Raw genomic sequence first — 20,308 nt, forward strand, 5'->3', positions numbered from 1 at the left:
CCTTCAATCAAATTTTAAAATTTTTCTCTGGAAGGGTGATAATAATAACCTAATCCGATATCTTTTATTGTTCGATTCTTTTGACCATAACATCTCTTAATTTTGCTTTTGGCTTCTGTGACCTAATAGACTAATGGTAATAAGTATTAGTATTATTACTACGAGGTAGATACTGTTATTCCTATTGCATGAGTTATGGTCTGATCAGGGGACAGAAATCACACCAGTTATTGGTGCAGAGGGAGTTAAAGTAAAGAATTATTAATGAGCTATAAAGGTAACTAGTTAACTGAAACGTGAAAAGAAAATCCTGATGTATTGGTTCTCAAATGTTGGGGTACATCGGATACCTGCAGGGCTTATTAAAACACAGATTACTGGGCCTCACTCCAGAGTGTCTGATTCAGTAGGTCTGGAGTAGGGCCTCAAAATTTGCATTTCTAATAAGTTTTCAGGTCATGGTGATGTTACTTAGGGGGCTGCACTCTTGAGGACCAGCGCTGTAAGGTCCCACGGAGGTAACAACTGCAGGAAGCAGCCCACGCCTAGGACTGATGAGTCTGGATGTTTGGAGAAAAAAGGCCCCAGGCCTCTGAGGACAGGGTCTCGGCCCTTGGTCTGTAAGGGGAAGGGGGCACCATATCACTGGTTCTGCAAGCGTCAAGAGAAAGTGCAAACTAGATTCAGCCGCTCGTAAGGGAAGGCACTTATGCTGCCAGGATGAAGAAGTGATTCTGGGGTGATACTCACAGGAACGGCAGGCTGCCAGGAAGCCCCCGGGAGGAAGACCGGAAGGGGCAAGTCCCTTCTTCCACCTCCAGCCTTAGAGTCTCTAGCACCCCCTATTGGCAGAGCCTAACAGGGACCTGGTGGCAAAGCAGAAATGTACGTGATTTGCAGGGTCCTGGCTCTAGCTGCAAAACCGACTATAATAAACGGGTGGGTTTGAAGCCGAGAGCCAGTTTTATAGATAGGAAAGCTGAGGCATGGAGTCATGAACAAACTCCCCCGAGGCCTATCAATTAGTAGGTGGCAGAGCCAGGATTTGAGTCTGGCCCCAGAGCCCACACTTGTCCCGTATACCAGTCTGCCTGTCAGGATGCTGGTCTCTCTGGTTCTCCTCCTTCCTCTCTCTGACTGTCCTTGGCCTCCAGTGGTGGTGGCTTTTCTTTCCCTGCCCCTAAGGTAGGAGTCTTTAGGGCTCCATCCCTTGCACCTTCTTCCTGAACTTCCAACTCTGGCATCTCCATTATGTGAAGGGATCCACATCTCGGTACCTGCACCCTACGCTATGTTTTACATGCCAAGCATGAAAGTCAAGTTATGTCCTTTAGAAACCTCAAATAGTTCTCCTTTTTCCCTCGCCCATCTCCCCAAATTATTATTTTTTTAAATGCGATCACCTTCCCCTCCACCATCCAAAGTCAGTTTTCTCTCTGACTTTGGTGCTGTCAGCTTCAAAAGCTTCCTCACCTGATTATTTCAGATTCTAAGTATGTTATTTTACTTGGATTGGCTCAGCCCACTTAGTGCCTTCTTTCTGTACTTCTCCGGCACCCGGTCTATTCGGTGAACTGCGATTGGAGAAACGTGCCTTAAAAAAACTTTGTTTATGTAATGTCTCTGCTTGAAAACGCTCACTGGTTCCCCATGGCCTCCTGAACGAGGCCTATGCCTCTCAGAGAGCGGGGTGTCTTTATTGCTTGGTGTAGGATCTCCTGTCTCCCCTCCCTTTGTAGGTCCAACTTCTTCAGCCCCCATGGGCTACCGATGGCTCCTATGACTTGTTCTGGTAATTCCCGGACCACTTGTGGTTGGTCTTGCCATTCCCATGTCAGAAACGCCACCCTTTCTGTCCCCTCCCTCTCCCTTGTTTGTGAAGATCCAGTTCTAAAACCACCGGCTCCACGAAGCCCTTCTTCTCCAGCTGTGGAGGGGGGGCGGGGTTGGTCACAAGGACAAGGCGACAAAGCCTGCACCATGGTCTGAGCCCACTCCATGCTCGCAGGCTCCATTGCTTGTGCCATATGAACACACCAGACTCAGCTTCCTTCACTCAGGGCCCTGGAAGGCCATGGTAGGTGGTAGTAGGGTCCGTTTCTCTCACCAGGCTCATTCCCTCTGTCACCTCTCAAGGGTGCTGTGTTAAAACAACAGCTCCTGCCTCTGAAATGCGTTTTCTTCACTCATGCAAATTACTCTCTGACTTATCCGTCTGCCTGTGTGGCTAGGGACACTGTTCTCACTGCCTGTTTGGTAAAGGAAGACATCGCAGCAACATTTTTCCTCCTAGCAAATTCACTTAATACCCTTCCTCTAATCAACAGGTTCACAAGCATTTGTCTGAGAACCAGAAATGAATTTCTAAGGGGCTCTCCTAGCCTCGTGGAATTAGAGCAGAGATATTGCTTCTTTTGAACTTCAGTTAACCCAAATGAGCTGTCTCCTTTCTATTGGGAAGGGCAAAACAAAACAAAAACCCAAGCCAGCAAACATAGTCTTTCTAACTGCCAAAGTCGGGCTCTGAAAATAGTTGGGTCATTGGAGTCATGAAAGAGATGATGTTTATCTAACCTCTCTCTTGCAGAGAACCTGAAAGTGATTTCTTTACATTATATGCAAATACTATATGGGATTTACATCACCCACCTTCGTCAAACTCATCGTCCACATAAGTGTGTTCGGAAGTGTGTTATTCTCTGGTGAGCAAGCAGGCTTCTCGTTTTTCCTCCCCATGAGCTGTCTTTTTAGGCATTAAATTCTAAGCTCTGTGGTTCAGAGTTGGGAGGATGTAAGTGGTGGCCCATCCTGAGTGTGGAAAAGAGAATTAGTTTAAAAGAGCTCCCTTATCCCTGCTACCTAGATTTTTTTATTGTCTGCTGATATTTCAGTGTATTGCCAGACTTACTGAGCGCTTAGTGTATCCAAAGTTCATGAGAGCTGCAGAGATAAAATAAACCAAGCCACATCCTTGCCTGCAGGGAACTTAGAGTCTAGTAGGAGAGACAGTGACAGGCACCAAACTACAAGGAGAGTACCTGGTGGGAGCAAAGTAAAAGAGAGAGAGATAAACTCATCTGGGGTGGGAGGAGCTGCACTTGAGCTTGACTGAAGGATAGGTTCATTTTATCAGGCAAGAGAGGCCATGTGGGAAGTGCAAGAGGACGTGAGAGGGCTGGCTCGCGGGGTATGGGAGGAGGTACAGTGAGAGAGATGAGCAGGGGCTTTGTGCTGCCAGCTCATGAACTGCAAAGCCAGATAGTGACGGGCTTTGGTGCCAGTTTGGGGAGTTTCGATTGCATGGCGGGAGCCATCAGGGTGTTCCAAGCAGGGGAGGGATGGGATCGGATCCTGTTCTTGTGTGTTCCATCTCAGTATTAGACACCTGAGGGTTGTCTCTACACCTCCCTTTTCCCTGTCCCCCACATCTACTTCATCAGTCTTTGCATTTCTAAAAATACTGCTTCAACTGTTGCCTCTCTCTTCAACTTCTCTGCATTAGTTCCTCTTCCCTCATCACTCATCTGTGTGATTCCTCAAGTACTAAAACTGTTGTCTTGACCTTCAGCTTGGTCCTCTGGTCCGTCCTTCCCATGTTGCCGGAGGAGGGTGCTAAAAGGCTGGTCTGGCCATGTCATTCTCCTGCTCAACACCGTTCAGCGGCTCCTGACATCCCCCAAGCAAGGCCCAAGCTCCTTGGTATGGCAGAGGAGACCCCTTCAAGGCCCTTCCAGGCGTGCTGTCCCTGCCTCTGCCTTCTCATACGCTCAGCTTTAGCTGTACTTTCTCGTGTACTTTCTCTCCCCTATTTAACTGGAATGTGTCCTCTGCTTGGAGCTCTCTTCCTTCTGCACTACACCCCCTTTATCCATCATTTGGCCAACAGACATCTGCAGGCCGATGCAGCCTCTTCATCCCCTCTCCGGCCTGATGCATTTGTTCATGTGTCTCCTTCCCTCCGTTCCCACAGCACTTTGTGCCCTTTCTGTGCACACAGCCTAGTGTTTTATTGTTCTTTTGTTGTCTGTCCATAGAGTCACTATGCCAGGCCGGTGGTCGACCCCCATGCAGTGTGTGCAGGAGGAATTAGGAAAGAGAGAGGTAGAGAGAGGAGGACCCATTTTAAGCCCAGGGCAGAGCCCAAGCCACCTTCATTTGTCCTATGATCTTGCTGGTCCCAGTTTGCCTCATTTCTCCTGAGGGTGGTACTGAGATTACTGGAGAAACTAACCAGGGGAAAAACTCATTTGTATATAATGACGCCACCTCCCTCCTCCTTGTCCCAGGAGGAAACGATATTTCCATACATCCTAAACATCCGCCTCCTTTCAGCATTTGCGGAAGCTCAGTTGAATAATGAAAGATAATCAGCTACGGGTTGAAATTTCCTCTCCCTGGGCAGATCCTTTTGTCCTACTATTGTATTTAACTCTCGTCACCTACCCCTTGGGGCCATTGGAAGTTCTGTGTGTGGACTAGGGGCTCGCTTGTTCTCTTTAATTTTCTTGGGTGCAGTGGTATGTACCTTGCACCTTTCAGAGCCAGATATGCAGCTTAGAAATGTGCTCAGATCCTGCAAAATAACAGCACATCAGAGCTGGCGATGTGCAAACATGGCAAGAGAGAAAATTAGATGTGCTGGCAGAGAACTGCAAAGTGCCCTTCCCACATGTACCACTCTGTCTGAGAAGAGACATGCTGCCAGGAGTCAGGCAGTGGCCTGAGGTCTTTACTCTCAATTCTTGCCCAGAGATGCAGCCCCTTCATGCTCATTTGTGCGTCATCAGAGTTATTAAGGGTCATTAAGAGCCTTGGGTTCGCATCCCAGCTCTGCTGCCAACTGGCTCAGTGGCCTTGGGCAAGCACACGGCTTCTGGGGGCCAGGTAGCCTCATCTATCAAAAGAGGGAGTTGGATGAGCTCTCTCAGGGCCTTTCCAGCTTCCAGTTCCACAAGTCAATGAAAAACTTCGGGTGTAGTATTAGCAGTGGGGCCTGATGGAACTTCTCATGGGACTATGTGCCACTGGGAGAGGCAAGCAGCAGCAAGATGCAGGGGGGGAGGTGACTGCGGGGGTCCAGGAATAGATGCTCTCAGGTGCTTGTGGACAGAGAGGAAGGCACGGGGGTGGAGAAGAGAAGAGCAGATTTGCCCAACAGGGAAGAAGCAGCCGCCAGACTTGAGCCGAATGGCTCTGGGGTTTTGCACACAGGCTTTGGAATTCCAAATTGGCCAAGGAGGCTCCTGTATAGCAGTCTCCCAGTGGACAGAGACTCTGTATGTGCCTGTATATGCGGACAGCTGGTACCACCCAGTGGCTGGCTCCCCAGAACCACGATTGTTCGAGCGTCTGGCCAGACTCAATCAGCAGTGCCCCCTCTTCTTCCATCCTCAGAACCTTCTTCCCTTGTAACTCTTCCCTAGCACGTGCAGCTCCCTCTCAATTATTATCAGCAGCAGCATCGATAAAGAGCCCACTCTGCACCAGGAGCACTGCCGGACACTGGTTACTACAGCCATCATGTGGTCCTTATCCTGGTTACCACCCTACCTGCTATTCTAACTGTGTTTACCTTTGCATGAGTGCCCAGGGAAGGGGAGGCCATTAACCCAGCTAGAGTGGGCACCCAGAGACTGTTGACCTCTGCTCTCTTACAGCTTCATTCTGCAAATGGTATAACTCTGCTAAGAAACGGGACTTAGGGAAGAAAGACAAAGGTAACAGATGGATTTGTTTATATTATTTGAAGGACTAGGAATTGGGGTGAGCAGGAGGGTGGAGACAGGTGACGGTGGAGGAAGGTGAGGGAGCCTTAGGAACGAATCGTGTTTGCTTTAAATTCAGCCGAGTTTATCTAATGGGAGACTCAAAGACCTAAGAACTTCTTTGGAAAAACCCTCTTAGCTGCCACTTCTGACAAACAAGAACGTACCTAATGGTAGCAAGCCATGACAGAAAGATCGTGCACCTTGGAGCTCTCCTAGGGCAAACTCTTTCATCTTCCCAAGCCTCAATTTCCGTATTTGCAAAACGAGGATCATCAAGCTTATGGAACGGCTGTGGTCGAGATGCGAATGAAATAATGGGCGTACATGGATGGTACTCAGTTCTTTCTTTGGCTTTCTTAAAATGATTAGCAACAGGCTTTCCTTTTAGGCACCCTAGGGACCTCCCCTTTGTTCTCTTAAGCCTGGTAGGTTTACATCTGTTGTTGTTTGCCTGATGAAGTTTGCCAAGGGTCTTGGGGTAGCTACCATGCCAAAATCCTTGTCCTTGGCTTGTACCATGTTTTTAGTTTCTCAGATCTCCTCTGGCAAGAGTTCTATAGACACCTTCTAATTAGAGCTTGGAGAATTTGGGGCCATTTAAAATTTTTCTCATACTGAAAGTAGCCATCTGCCTTTGAAGGTCACCCTCAGTCACCCAGGAAGGGCTTTGGAACAGGCCAGGGAGTGCAAAGGGGGCGGTGCTTGGGTTGGATTCACACATGTGTCCTGGTTCCCAAGCAAATGGGTTATCTTTGCCAAAGGGGATACATTTGAAGTAAAATGACAGGGCTCTTGTTTCAAGATAGCATAGGCCCAGAAGTGACCATGATCTTGGTGAGATGCCCTGATGCTTTGTTTCTGTAGAACGGTCCTGGGGCACATCATAAGAGAGACTGAAGTAAACATTTTGGTCTGCCCCATTTTCCAACTCCAGTCTCTCAGATTGTTCTGAGTGGCTGAAATGCCTTAGCTCTACCACCCCGCACACCCCCGCCCCGCCTCCTACACCCCCACGTCCCTTTCTCCCCTCTCTTTTTCCCTCCTTAGCCAGCAGCAGCAGCTTAGTACTTGGAACTGGTAACTTAGAATGGCTCAGACTCCTTGGAGCCAAGGCGCATGCCAGCAGTGTCGGCCAAGCACCTGGCTAGGGTTCTGGGATGGGAGGGAGGATGGGTGCTTGTGCCCCTCATGGGCCTTCGAGCTCATAGCCAATGGCAGCCCTGGCTGGCTCTAGGACAAAGGACTTGGGACCTCAGGAGTATTCCTGCCAGGCGCCCACATTGGTCATTTTATCCTGATTCTGCCATAGAGGGAGTTAACCTGCTTCTTCCTAGTTCCTTTCTACAGCACAAGACCTGGCTAGAGGCCCCTCTCAGAGCACGCCCAGGCACAAAGCTTAGCAGGGGAGTTGGAAAAGATGGGTCATGGAGTGAATGGGTGAAGGAACCCTGAGATCCTAGGGTGTTGTTAGCTCTTAGAATACCACATCCTACGTCACTGCAATTCAGCAGAACATTGACCTGGCATCCAAAGTAACTTTCAGACTAGCTGAGATGCCAGAAAGCAGGCCATGAGAGTGCTTGGAGCAGAGACAGCCAGCCTGGGGCTTAAACGTTTATGGCTGATCACAGACCCTGAATAAATTGAATGTAGTCAAAGCCCATCTCCTGACACAAGACTCCAGCAGCCAGAGGGTCTTGGCCATTTTGAGGCTCATTGGGAGAGCCTGGGGGTCAGATTGGGGTGTACTTGGGAATGAATTTTTCAGAGAAGGTGTGTGTTTGGCAGGGTGGGTGTGAGGGAGTGGGGGCAGGGGGGTGCTGGGGGCAGGATTGAGATCATATTTCTCGTTCTGGCAAAAGGGGAAGGGAAACCATTGCCTGCCAGTCCTCACTTCCCATTCCAGTGGGAGAAAGGCCAAACACTGTGGTGATGGTGATGGTGATGATGATGGTGATGGTTTTTCACAAAGGACTGATCTAATGATAGGAATATGAAGCCACAGTTTGCCTCCTTCCAGCCATTCAGTCAGCCCTTCTAGGCTGGTGGCTTTGCCTCAGTATTTCTCCCTGGGTGATGAATTCATAACACTGGCCAGAAGGAACATGAACATTGCTCTGAAAGTCCTCATTTTGCTCTATCAAAACTTATTTTTCTTTCTCCAAGGACTGTATTAGTGTTGTAATTTGCTCCTGCTACCACCTAAACCTGTTGTGATGAAAGCTTTTTCCTTTAAAAAAAAAGAAAAAAAAAAAAGACAGGTTTGTCGTCTGGATTCACATATTAACCAAGATGAAAAAGATCATTTCCGATTTATAATGTTCCGAATTGCTTCAGTTTTTCATTTGTATTTCTTGACAGTATTTCTCTGGTAGAGCGAGGCATCTGTTCTGTTGTCAGGGTCTCAGTAATCCCCATGAAAAACGGGGAAGGATTTGTGAGACAGTCTCCACGAGAATTGGAGGTGATGGACAAGTAAAATCAGGACAGCGTGAATTCCTGAGTATCTTTCTTCCCCACAGTTATTTTCATTGTGGCATTACTATATTAGGTAAGCCCTCGGGGAGCCTCGAAGGTCAAGAAATCAGGAAATAAACACCTGGTAGATTTGACCTAATCAATACTGAGGGTTCTCAAATAGATATCTAAGTCTTTGGCAGCCAATGCTGGACGGGCAAGGGAAAAAATACTTCTTGATAGTATTGAAGAAATTGCAGTGCCACCGAGGAAGACGTGCCTCTGTCCCACGTGTGTGACGTGCCGGGGCCAGGCTCTGGGTGAGAGGGGGACGGCCATTTGGACTCTCAGTCTTTTCTGGAGTATTTTTATTCTTCTTGCAGTTTCCATCAGGTTTCCGTTTGGGGGAGCTGCAAATTAGGTAGAATGGGATGAGAGCATCGAACAGGTCAAGAAACAAAGCCTGCTGTAGACCCAGCTCGCACTGAGGAGGCTCAGGCTCCAGTGTCAGAGGAGGAAATGTGGAATGGATCCCTGGACTCTCGTCCCAGCCATGCCACCAGGATTCCGAGCACTGCCAATGGGCTCTGAAAGCCAGGCGGGGGGTGGCTCCATAGTGTAGTTGGTTAGCACGTCTGCTTCACACGCAGAAGGTCTTGGGTTTGTGCCCCAGGTGGAGCCACGCACCAAGCCCCGGGTGCCCCAGGGCCCCCGAGTGCTCTGGGGGCGCCAGGCCCCGGGTGCATGCCATGAGCGTGTGGGAGGAGACGCCCCGCCTTCAGAGATCCAGCTCTTCAGGGGAAACGGCAACCTCCATAGGTCAGGGGTGGAAGTGAGGGGAGGAGAGGAATCAAAGAGTGGGGGGAAATAAATAGTAAGTAAGTAAGTAAGTAAAAGCCAGCTGGGCTTCGTGGAGACACAGAGCAACCGTTTTTCCTCTATACTCTGCCTGTCTGTTGTCTTTCAGGATTTTTTGGGAGTAGGAGTTTCGGGTGTGGATGGCATTTGCATCTGTCAGAAGAAAGGTGAAAGGTGTGATAGCTGTTCTGGTGGGGATTTCTGATTCGTCTCATGATAACATCTGGTTGCGTAGTTGATCTATAGCGAAAAAGAGGAAGGAGATGAATGAAATCAGTCCTCACTTGCCACCTCCGAATTCCTTTATTCTTTGGTTGTTAAATGCAGCAAAAATATCAATAAAGATGCCGGTGGGCGGTTTAGGTCTCAGTCAAGGAGCGCTTGCAGGGGACAGTACTCTCCCGGTGGAGCTCCGGCCCTCGGGGGCACTGTCGCTTTGTCTGGGCTTTGGGTCGTGATGTGTTTGATGAGATTTTTGTTCCTCTGCCATTCGGTCCCTTCCACCTGATGAAGGCATTCAAGATCCCAAGTTAGGTGGGAAGCCTTGAACTGACCGAAGATCTTTCTCTTTGGGGAAGGGGTGTGGTTACAAGTATTAGCTATAGGCTCTGCTAGTCATGAGTAGTGAAACCTTCATCAGCTGCCCAAACGGCAGTGAGGAGGTAGGCCCTGCTGTCCCTTTCCCTGGGGGCATATTCACGTCCTGGGCTTGTGGCTGTGAAAGTGAAAGTGATTGTGACGAAAGTGATTGTGACGCAGGTGGAGCAGGGAAAGTTGAATCCCCTTTATACAGAAGAAGAAACTGGCTCTTTGGAGGAGTTAAGTGGTTCATATGCACCTGGGAGCTGGCACTGGAGGCCAAGTCTTTCGCCACAAATTGCATGCTCTTGGCTCCTTGCCTCTGGTCACTCTCTAAATAGCAAAGGCCTCGACATAGCACACTCCATGAGATATGGCAATGAGGGTTATTATAATCCCCCTTTTTACAGATAAGGAAACCAGGCTCAGAGAAGTTAAATAACAGAGAATAATCATTCTTCTTATCAGAGAATGATCATTTTGTTATGTTTCATCTTTACGACGTCGAGTACGGGAGACCCATTAAAAGACAGTTTCCTGGTTTTATAGAGAAGGTAACTCTAAGGCCAAGAAGCTTACAGTTTGCCTTGATCCTTTTTGGCCTTCTAGGCACCCATGTCCAGAAGTCTCCATAACGCAGCAGTGTCCCACAAAAGTCTAGTACTGTTTGGTTCTTTTCCACTGTCAGAAAAGGTGCCCAGCTGTGGGTATGGAGTGGAGTGGGGGACTGGAGAAGTAGGGGTAGGGGTTCTAGAAGAAGGATATGTCGTGAAGGTAATGAAACCAGTGACTGAATAAGGACCTGCCTTTGGTCTGAGCAGTGAAAATTGCCTCTTAAGCCTTAGAGGGAATTTTGTTTTTCTCCAGAAAAATAACCTGCTTTGAGCACCTCTGTTGTGCCAGTCACCACACCTGGTGCTTTTGCATCTGCTCTTTAATTCTCTCAGTGACACTAGGAAGCAGGTATCTGCCTTTTTGCAGATGAGGAAACTGAGTCTCAGTGTGTTGAAGAAACTTGTCCTGGGCCATATACCTGCTCTGTGGCAGTGCTGCTCAGTCATTCAGGAAACATTCATTGATTGCATGCTATATGCCAGGTGCTGTCTGGGCACCAGGAATACATCAGTGAATAGGATAGACAAATCTTGGTCTTTGTAGATCAGAATTCAAATGAAGGGACACATAATAAACAACTAGTATAGTAAGTAAGTAAATCACATAGCATGTTAGAAAATGATAACCATTTAAAAGGAACAACAGCAGAACATGGCAAAGGATATTGGGAGCTGGGTTGCAGTTCTATAGCAGGTAGTCCCAGCGGCCCACCCCGGAGAGGGCGTGAAGGAGGCGAGGGAGGGAGCCATACCAGATCCACTCATGAGTCTGACCTCATGTCCTCTTTGCAGAAAGAAATGGAGTCTCAGGGGATGGGAATGACTTGTTTAAGGTCACATGTTGACTTCATGTCCAAACTGGGTCCAGAACCAGGGATTCTCATAGCGACCTTCGCAAGCCGTGCTCAGCTTCTTTGTTTCCCCTGCACGTCTCTGACTTTGTTCACTTGATAAGTCTCCAGGCTCCACACCCAGGTCGCCATGACTGCTTTTCATCGTCTTCCATAGCCCATGCTTCAGCCTTCGGTGGCATTGATTTCTGGCAGTCCCGCACCAGCCGCAAAGACTTCCCTATCCTCAGAAGCCCCATGTTGTTTCTTTTTTCATATAAACACACATCCCTTCACCCCAGCATCCCAGCATCCTGAGTGGGGAATTAATGCTTTTTTATTTGAAGTGATCTGCCGCTGTCATTTTTGATATCTTCTGTTTTTGTATGCAGGAACGCAGAGCACAATTAGAATACAGTTATATATCCTCATAGTTATTAAAGCTTGGATTAACATGACATAAAGTTTTGTCTGGGGAGTCTTTTGCTATGGCTCAGGGAGCATTTTTTGTGACAGTAATAGGCTACAGTTAATATACTTGAATGATACTAGAATCTGTGTTATAAGGCAGAACAAAAGAGGTTTATCTGAAGCTGAATTACAAAGGTAGAATTATCACTGCGAACGATCCACAGAGATCTGGGCTTAATTATTGTCGCTTGTGTCACTTCGGCATAATATGGGTAGTTACTGGAGCAGAGTAGAAGTGCGGGAGGGCCAGCTTGTCAATCACTCGGCGAATGCCCAGACTCTCCCACCTTTTCTCTTGAGTACAGCGCTGGCCACTTGTCCTACAGATCCACAGAGGTTGAGACATTTTGCTCTCCTTGGCTATGTGGTGCTTCCAGGTTTTATAACGTTTCTACTGGATAGTTTTAATGACTCCTCTGTCCCAAGGGAGACAGCCCAGTCCCCTTTCCCCCCATTTAGGTCCCCTGCCCTCCTGGCCCTGTTGAACTGTCCACGGGGCTTATGAACAGGCTGATATATTGCATTTTCTCGGCCATGGTGCCATTGCCACCTTCTAGAGCCTAATCGTTTTGACAAGCATGGGAGGCGAGCTGATGTGCTCTGTCAGCCGTTTGGTCGCAGAGCCCGGTTATGGTGAGCCCAGGTGTCTGGCCGCATGTGGGTGTGTTCGGGTGTACCACTACCCCATCTCCATCTTGGGCAGCCCTTCTTCCCCCGGCTCCGGTGCTTGATCAGGGCATTTGTATTCCTCTGGGGATAGAGCCAGGTCTGAGGAGCAAAGGGTGAGAACAGGATAGCTTGGCATTGAACTGGGCAGGGTACCCGAAGGCTTTAGAAATGCTATTTATAAGGCCCATAATCTCTTTTTTTTTTTTTTTTTGTATTCTCCAGCTGCCAGGTGTACGATTATAGCTTGTTCCGTTGGTGGCTACCTTCAGCTCTCACCCCCACCTTTACTGTTAACTATGAGGTACTTGGCTGTTTTGAATGGTCTAAGTGCTGCTGTGGGCCCTTGCAGCCCGACCTGTCTTCTGAGAGGTTGTTGCTCTCGTGCTTTGTGGAAAGCCACTCTGAGGTGCCCCACTTCTAGAGCCAAAAGAGAACAGGTCTGTGTTGGGCAGCTGTGTGTGGCAGGAAGTAGAGAGGACTTTGCCTCATGTTCTCCAGCAGGACTGGGAGGCCGTGCTTTCTCAGAAGGGAGAGGTCCAAGGAGGTGGAGTACCTCGATCAAGGCTATGTGGCTGGGAAACCGAGAGGACAGGATTTGAGACTTATTCTTTCTGAGCCCCAAAGCCATTTTCCAAGTCGGCTTGTATCTATCCCAAATTCAGATTCCTGGACCCCACCCCACAACTACTGAATTATAGTAGTCTGGAGGAGTGGCCTGGGACTAGGCATTTAACAAGGGCACCAGGTGATCCGCGTTCACACAGATAGTAGGGAACCATTGCACTGTTGGACAAGCTTCTGGCCATGGAGGCTGGTGATGAGTTTGGACACCGTGTGCCCTGAAATACTCTGCGTATTAGGAGGGCTGGCCCATGGTAAGTTATACCCCACTGGCCTGGGGTGATAGGAAGAGTGGGAGTGATGACTTTATATTATATCAGAGCTAAAAGGGAACACGTGGAACTTCCTTCACGTCCCCCAGTTTCTAAATGAGACAACCGCGCTGCGAAGAGTTCTGTGCCCAAGGACACATGTTCATGGCAAACCCAGCCCTGGTAACTGTTACCCCCGCTGCCTGATAAAAAAATAAATGCCCGTCACCTTTGGCCTTTCCATCGCTAAGATGGTTTAGAAGAAAGGTGGTTGTGATTAGACTAAACATAGTATTTTTCTCGCCGCAACAAGGCCTTCAAAGTGAAAAAAAATCTCAATACCCCAATTATGCCAAAGCATTCCCAGTCCTATACAGGAGTAATTAAAAAATACAGCTGATGCTTGTTCTCTTACTTGTTTTTAAATGAATAGCTAAGTATCTGTCAAGATGATGAGCGCCTAGGCTGCTGACGGCCTTACGATCTCAATTTGCTCCCAGAAACTGCAGTGATGAGAACAGGAAAGCCGTGGTTTTGAACTGTGAGGCACCTGGCCACCCCAGGCACACTCGTTTTGTGGTTGGTGGAGAATGTCCCTCCTGCCCTGGTACAGAGTTTGGGTGGAAGGCCGTAGTCAGCATCTACGTTCATACACAGTCTAGCGAGGATCTTCCTCTTTGCCTGTGAGCAGATGAGATGGGTTCTTGTGCTGCCCAGGCAACCCAGCTCCTCTGCAGAACACAGATGTTTGGGTTCTGAGGATCTTTGCATAGAATTGGCTTGGCTTTGTTGGGGGAAAATCCTCCTGTTTCAAGTCACTTTTTAGTTTGTAGAATCTTTATTTCTAAATGATGCCAGTACATGAATTGAGATGTCATTTTGCATATTGACACCTATCATTTGGTGACAATTGGGCTTTTTTTTCTGAGAAGCTAAAGGCGAGTCTGTATGTATTCTCCTCACCCCATTCACAATCCTGATTTTTCCAAAGACAAAGTCAAGGGCAGACTTGAAGAGGAAATAATCACAACTTATTATAGCATTGGTACTTCTTAATATTTACCCATCAGTTTACAGCATGTTTTCATATGCGTGATGTTCCAGTTATCTATTGGTGCGTAACAAATCATACCAAAGCTTACTGCCTTCGAACGACAATCATTATATTATCTCTCGCAGTTTCTATGGATCGAGAATTTGGAAGGGGCTCAGCTGGTGGTTCCGGCTAGGGTTATCTCATGAGGTTGCAGTCAGACAGTGGCTGGCACAGCTGAAGGCTGACCAGGCATCTCTCTCTCCATATGGTCTCTCTTCACGAGCTGGTTTGCGCTTCCTTACATCGTGGCGGCCTCAGGACAGCCGAACTCCTTATAGAGCAGCTGAGGTCTTCAGCGCATGTGTTCCAGCAAATACGGCAGACGTGGCTTCACTTTTCTGACCTGGCCTTGAAAGTCATAGAAAACAGCGAGTCACAAACTCACCTAGAATAAAGGAGAACACTCACCTCTTCTTTGAAGGGCGGGCAGGTGTCCTCTTGGTAGAGCCGCCAGTGTTTGACAACTACTGTTAGGTGAGGATGGGCCACCTGGGTATATGTAGCTTATGTAATGACCAGACTTTATCTAGAGCTCTGTCTTGTTAGTTTTGTTGATGAGTACACTCAATTAATGGCACATTCAACCGTGGCCTTTAAATGAAAACACTAACCGATATTATAATATTAATAATAATAGCAGCATCAGAAGCTAACACGTGTATGTTTCCATGTGTAAATACAGCTTCCATTTAATCCCATTTCATTATCCTTTTAAGAACATGCTATTAACTGGCGTTCAGAGAGTTAAGTAACTTGTTCTGATGCTTGTCCAAGGTCACTCTGTGGTTCCCAAGTGTCAGATATGAAGCCAAGTCTCTGTGACCTGGGGGCCCAAGCCCTTGAACTCTGCTAGTGTCCGAGTTGGCCGGTGGCTGGGCCACTGTCTGGAGAACTGGCTGAGCTGAGGACATCCATGGGAGCGTTTGCTGTGCTGAACTGAGCTCCTTTGCCAGACTTGTCAAAAACAATCTTTTATGTGTTTACTGCCGCACGCTTAGGCAGAAGCTCTTGCTTTATCATCTAGTTTAAAGAGAGGGGAGGAAGCTCCATCACAGGACCTGACTCATTCTCCATCCATCTCCTCCCCTCCCACTGCCCCAGGCCAGGCCGCCTTCAGGGCTCAGGGACCCTGCCTCCAAGCCACCCGCCACAGCTCCCCTTGGCTTGTGCTCACAGGGCTGTGAGGTCGATCTTTGAAAATAGTCCCTGTCTATTTCTTGGTGCCTGAAACAGGTTCTGACGTCTTGGGAGAAGTCTTTTGGAATGACCGAAAGAATAGCTCGTGCATCTGCCGATTCACTCCCCCCCCTTACTGCTTGGCTCTTTAGCAATGAGATGGGCCTAGAATGGCCTCGACCACTGTTGGTTTTTATTCTATAGACCCTTCAAGAAAGCCTGCCCCATAATGACAGTCATCGCGTGTCTCAGGTTGTTTAGGGAGGTTCTTTGCAGAATGGATGTGGAACTGTCCCAGAGCCTCTAGGAGGGGGACCTCAGGAGAGAGAGGGTGGGTGGGGCAGGAAGAGGAAAGGGCTCAGAATCAACAGCCAACGTTTATTGAATATTCTGTGCACGCCAAGCACTTCAAACTTGACGTGTCGTTTCTTACCGCAGTTTGGTGAAATGGGTATCACTTTTCTCATTTTATACCACGTGGTGCAGTTTTTAAGAGCAAAGGCCTTGAAGTCCACTGTGGGGTTTAAATCCAGGCTCTGCTCCTCAGAAAGTAGTGTGAATTTAGGCAAATTGATCAACCTTCTAGACCTCCATTTCCTCATTTATAAATAAATAGAGGTGATGCTAATAGTTTCTTGAAAGGGTTAACATGCGAATTAAAACAGATTATGGTGTGAAATACCTAGCATGCTGTTGGGTGTACAGTGATTGTGTAATAAGAATTAACTGCTGTTATTGGTGTTGTTTTTATTATTAACAACCTCAGGGGATGGGGACAGAGAATGAAAGATGTGGCTCTGTCATATAATAAAATCACCCGTCATTATTCTGCCACCCAGGAAAGTCTGGGCCCCAGGCTTAGGCCTTCGAGCATCTAATGGCGGGTCACTGCTGTGGTCAGGAGCCTCCGATAAGTGCCTGCGTGTGCGGCGTGCGTGTGTGGGGAGGCTGCCGCCCGCCCTTCCCCATCGCTGACCTTCCAGCTCCGATGTGGCCTTGGGAGCAGATGTGCAGCTGGTGGCTTGGGGCCGGGCTCCCGATCGTTCGCCAAACCCTGAGCCTCTGTTTATGACTAATTGCTTTGTTTGTTCTGTATGAGACACTTAATTTTTTTTCCCGTGATTTACTCCTCTTTGTAATTAGGTGTAGTGATTAGAATCTTGTTCCTATTACAATAGAGTTTTCCTTTTAATTCATGCACATTCACTAGGCCTGTCTCCATCTGTTTCATTGATTGTCCCCAATTGGCTTTTCCCAAGCTGTCATATAAATCACAGTTCAGGGGTGGCTTCAAGACTGATGTGAGTCTAAGAAATCAAAGAGAACTGACTGGGAGTTTTGTTATATTCAGCTACAATACTTAGGGGTTAAATCTCAATAATTCAGGACATGAGACTTGGCAAATTAATAAGTACTCTTATTTCCTTTTTTAAGAAATTTAAAATGTTACACACGGACACATAGACATTTGTCTAGGAAAAATAAATACCAAAATGTTATTTGTTCTTCTCCTCCTTCTTCTATGTTTATGTGTGCGTGTGTTTTCTAATTGCTTCTGTATTTTCTTCTTTTGCTCTGCAGCAGTTTCTGATGTATACATGTAATGCATGTATTAAAAAATAAATGTTTTGCAAGCTCTCCTATATAACTGATTAGGCATGGTACATTTGTCAACTAGCCCAAGGTCACTCTACACATCAGCAAGAGTCTAGGTCTTAAAAGTCCCAGAACAATTGCTCAGTCCCCAGAGCTGCCCTTTATCTGCCTGTCAATCAAAAAATAGTCATGAGCCCTTGCTCTGGGGTGAGGGGCAGTGAAGGCATACGATACAGTTTCTGTTCACAAGGTGCTCATGGTTTGGGATGAGAGATTTCTGTTGAAACTTTCTCTTCCCTTGACCATAACCCTGACCTCTACAATTCCCCAGACTTTGGTTTCTCCTTCATGACGCCAGAAAGCTGGCTGGTGCCGGGGGTTGTTGCCCTTTCGGTCCTGCTGCTGCTTGCACAGTCCCCTCCCCTCCTGTCATCTCATGTCCGGCCTCCTTGGCGAAAGCTCCTAAGTCTCTATGTCTAGAAGTCATGGCCTCAGGACACCAGTCCCAGAGCCAGTCTCCCTAAGAGCCTCCTCATGGAGTTCCTCGTGCTCTTTCTTCTGTTCTGCCCACTGTGGAGGTTGGACAAAAGCATGTTCACCGTAAGCAAAGGGGCCAGAAGACGTTCAGGGGACTGGACCAGGGGGCATGTGTCTTGGGGGGACAGAGAGAGGTGAGGATGGAAGGCAGGGTCAAGGCCAGCTGGTATTGGGCTGAGTGCTTGGACATTTGCCTGTGGGCACTGGGACACGTGGAAACTCGAACTGGTCTTTCAGGATAAGTAACCAGGCTACACTGAGTGGAGTGATCAAGAGTGTGAGTGATCACAGGAAGGAGATCATCGTGTGGTAGGTCCAGACTATGGGGACAAGGTCCCGAAACTAAGAGGCATGTTGAAGATTTAAGAAAGGATGATATGGCGGTCGCATCGAAGGAAGAAATGACAGGATCGGACAGGAGCTTGGAAGAAGGAAAGGTCAATGATGGTATAAAGATTTCGGCCCATGAGAAGCGGTGGTCCACTCATGGAACTGGAATTTGGGGGAAAGGCATGTCATCCTTATTAAAACGTGTGGGGTTTTGAGGTCCTGGAACATCCACATGGCAGGAAACCATCGGCAGGCAGGAGAAGGGAGGCCTTCCAATGTAGCTGAACAAATTGACAGAGTTAACTGTCATTCCCTAATAATATGCAGATATTCCTTGCTTTCCAAAAGAAGTTTTCGCCAGAGTTTCTTACACAAGGATTCGTGCAACTTTATAGTGTATGCACTATATTGCACGGGGTGGCAAACCTGAAAGAGTGAAATTTAAAGTAAAGGCTATGCTCACACTTATTTGGTATGGTTGTCCGGCGTCTTGGCTTGGGGTGGGGTGTTGTATCTTTATTCAAGAGTCACTATGTAAGTCGGGGTGGGGCGACAAGGTGAAAAGCCAATAAGGAAATAAAAACAATTTCTCTGAGATTCTGTGGCTCTAGCTTTCTTCCTCTGGAACCAAAGAGAAACTTTAATGAGTTTTCCTTTGCAGGTAAAGCGCAGTTTCATTCTGTGGCTGAGACTTTTCTCAATAAAGCAGCTTTCCTTTTAACCCCGCTTCCTCAGGCTCCGTCCCCCTCCTACCTGGCCTCCTCCCCTCCTCCAGACTCTCTTTAAAATAGACTTTCATGCATGAGGAAGCATCATAATGTAATACTCGTCTTATCTTCACACGTACCCAGCAGGCATTTACAAAAGGACAGTGGGCAAGCCCGATATCTCTGCGCCAGGGAAGGCACCACATTTTCTTTTGAGACATCCTCACCTCGGTCTGTTGAGGGCGAGACCCTGACGGGGCAATTAGCCGCGTCCGGAGCTTCAGGGCTTGGGTGGCTTCCCTTCGAAAAGTTTCGCAGGTGCTGGACTTGTGTCCCTCGTGTCAGACAGCGCAGACGGAGTGTCCTGAAGACTTGGGGAAAACCTGTGGGGTTATTATGGCTCCTTTGGGAGATGAGAGGCATCTGTAATTTTCCATTGTGTATTTGTATGCACAGAGATGTGATAAGGATGGCTTGGGGCTTCTGTCATTTTCCAGCTGTCACGGAAGTGAACCAACGTCGCTGCTTTCATGGGTTGTGGATACTGTCTCTCTGTGGTTTGCGCCTAACGCCAAGTTCCCTGGAAGTTTGAGTGGTCATTGATTGCACTGTCCCTGAGGAGTAGCCTTTCTGCAGGAAGAGGTCTTCCCTGGCCTTGGGCGGGGTGGGGAGGGGGGGAGGAGTGGTGAGAAACATGGGATCTAAGCGGCTCCGCTATGCTCTCCCGAGCTGTTTGAACATCTGGATGGGTTCAGCATCTTTGATTAGAGTTGAGCAAAACGAGCTTATTCTTCATGCCTGTTGAGGGAAAACCTCCTCTTGCCCTCCTCCACGTACGGCTTTAGGGACACGAGGGTTAGCCTGGGCAGCTAGGCAGGGGAAGGCAGATTTCTGACAGCTAAGAAATGCATGGCAATAGTGTGTGCTGGGGCAAGGGGGCATCTGCAGAGTGATTTTCAAGCAAGTGTGGGCCCAGCCCAGACTCACAAACCTCCCGAGGATGCTAATGTACACTGAGATGGTAAATGTTTTCTTCCAGTTGCATCCGTAATTCCCTTGGTATTACGCTATGGAAAATCTTTTCTTATTTCTCTCCCGTTTATTTCACCTCCAAGATTCTTTTATGATGAATCAGTCTTTTTCTCTCTCTCTGTCATTCTCCTGTCTGTCTGTATTTCTCTGTGCGTGTGTCTCTCTCTGTTGGTGTCTGTCTCCCTCTGTCTGTATTTCTCTGTCTCTCCTCCTCCCCACCACCGCCTACCTTCTGCACCCACCCCCACCCCAGTGACTAGTAGCATTAAGACCAGGGCTTTTCCTTACAAATGCAATGTGTCCTCTTCAAAGTGGGAGTCTGTGTACTTATTCCAAAGATCTCGCCTTTGCTCTGAGCATTTCAAAGCTTTCACTGTGAACTCATAGTCAGACTCTGTGGCATTTTCTTCTGAATATCCTCACTGGTGATAAATCTTTGGCCTTTGAAAGTGGATGTGATTTTTGGAAACCATCACCAGCCTTAGCTCCAAGTGACTTAAGGCCAAGATTGATTATGCTGTTTTTGGACCAAAATGCAGCAGGACTATAAAATAATAAGACTAGTTGTCTTGCATGACTTGGGAACTGACTAGAAGGGAATTCCTCCCCCCCCAAAAAAATCTCGAAAAAATTATTTGAAGTCTTAGTCAATAAAGACAAGGCCTTTCACGCTAAGTTCTTTGAAGGGGACAATGGCCATTTGGTGTCCATCCTGA

The 20,308-nt window shown here is 47.9% G+C and overlaps 1 protein-coding gene and 1 non-coding gene across 6 annotated transcripts in view; both read left to right on the top strand.

Moving 5' to 3' along the window:
• Window positions 1-20,308, top strand: part of MSI2 (musashi RNA binding protein 2) — a 375,150-nt gene that overhangs the window by 199,324 nt on the left and 155,518 nt on the right. The gene's annotated exons all lie outside the window — the stretch shown is intronic.
• On the top strand, window positions 8,833-8,907 carry TRNAV-CAC (transfer RNA valine (anticodon CAC)). Its single transcript has one exon. It is a non-coding gene; the product is annotated as a tRNA-Val (tRNA).

Source organism: Pteropus medius, unplaced genomic scaffold (genome assembly GCF_902729225.1).
Source record: "Pteropus medius unplaced genomic scaffold, Ma_sr-lr_union100, whole genome shotgun sequence".
Lineage (NCBI taxonomy): Eukaryota > Metazoa > Chordata > Mammalia > Chiroptera > Pteropodidae > Pteropus > Pteropus medius.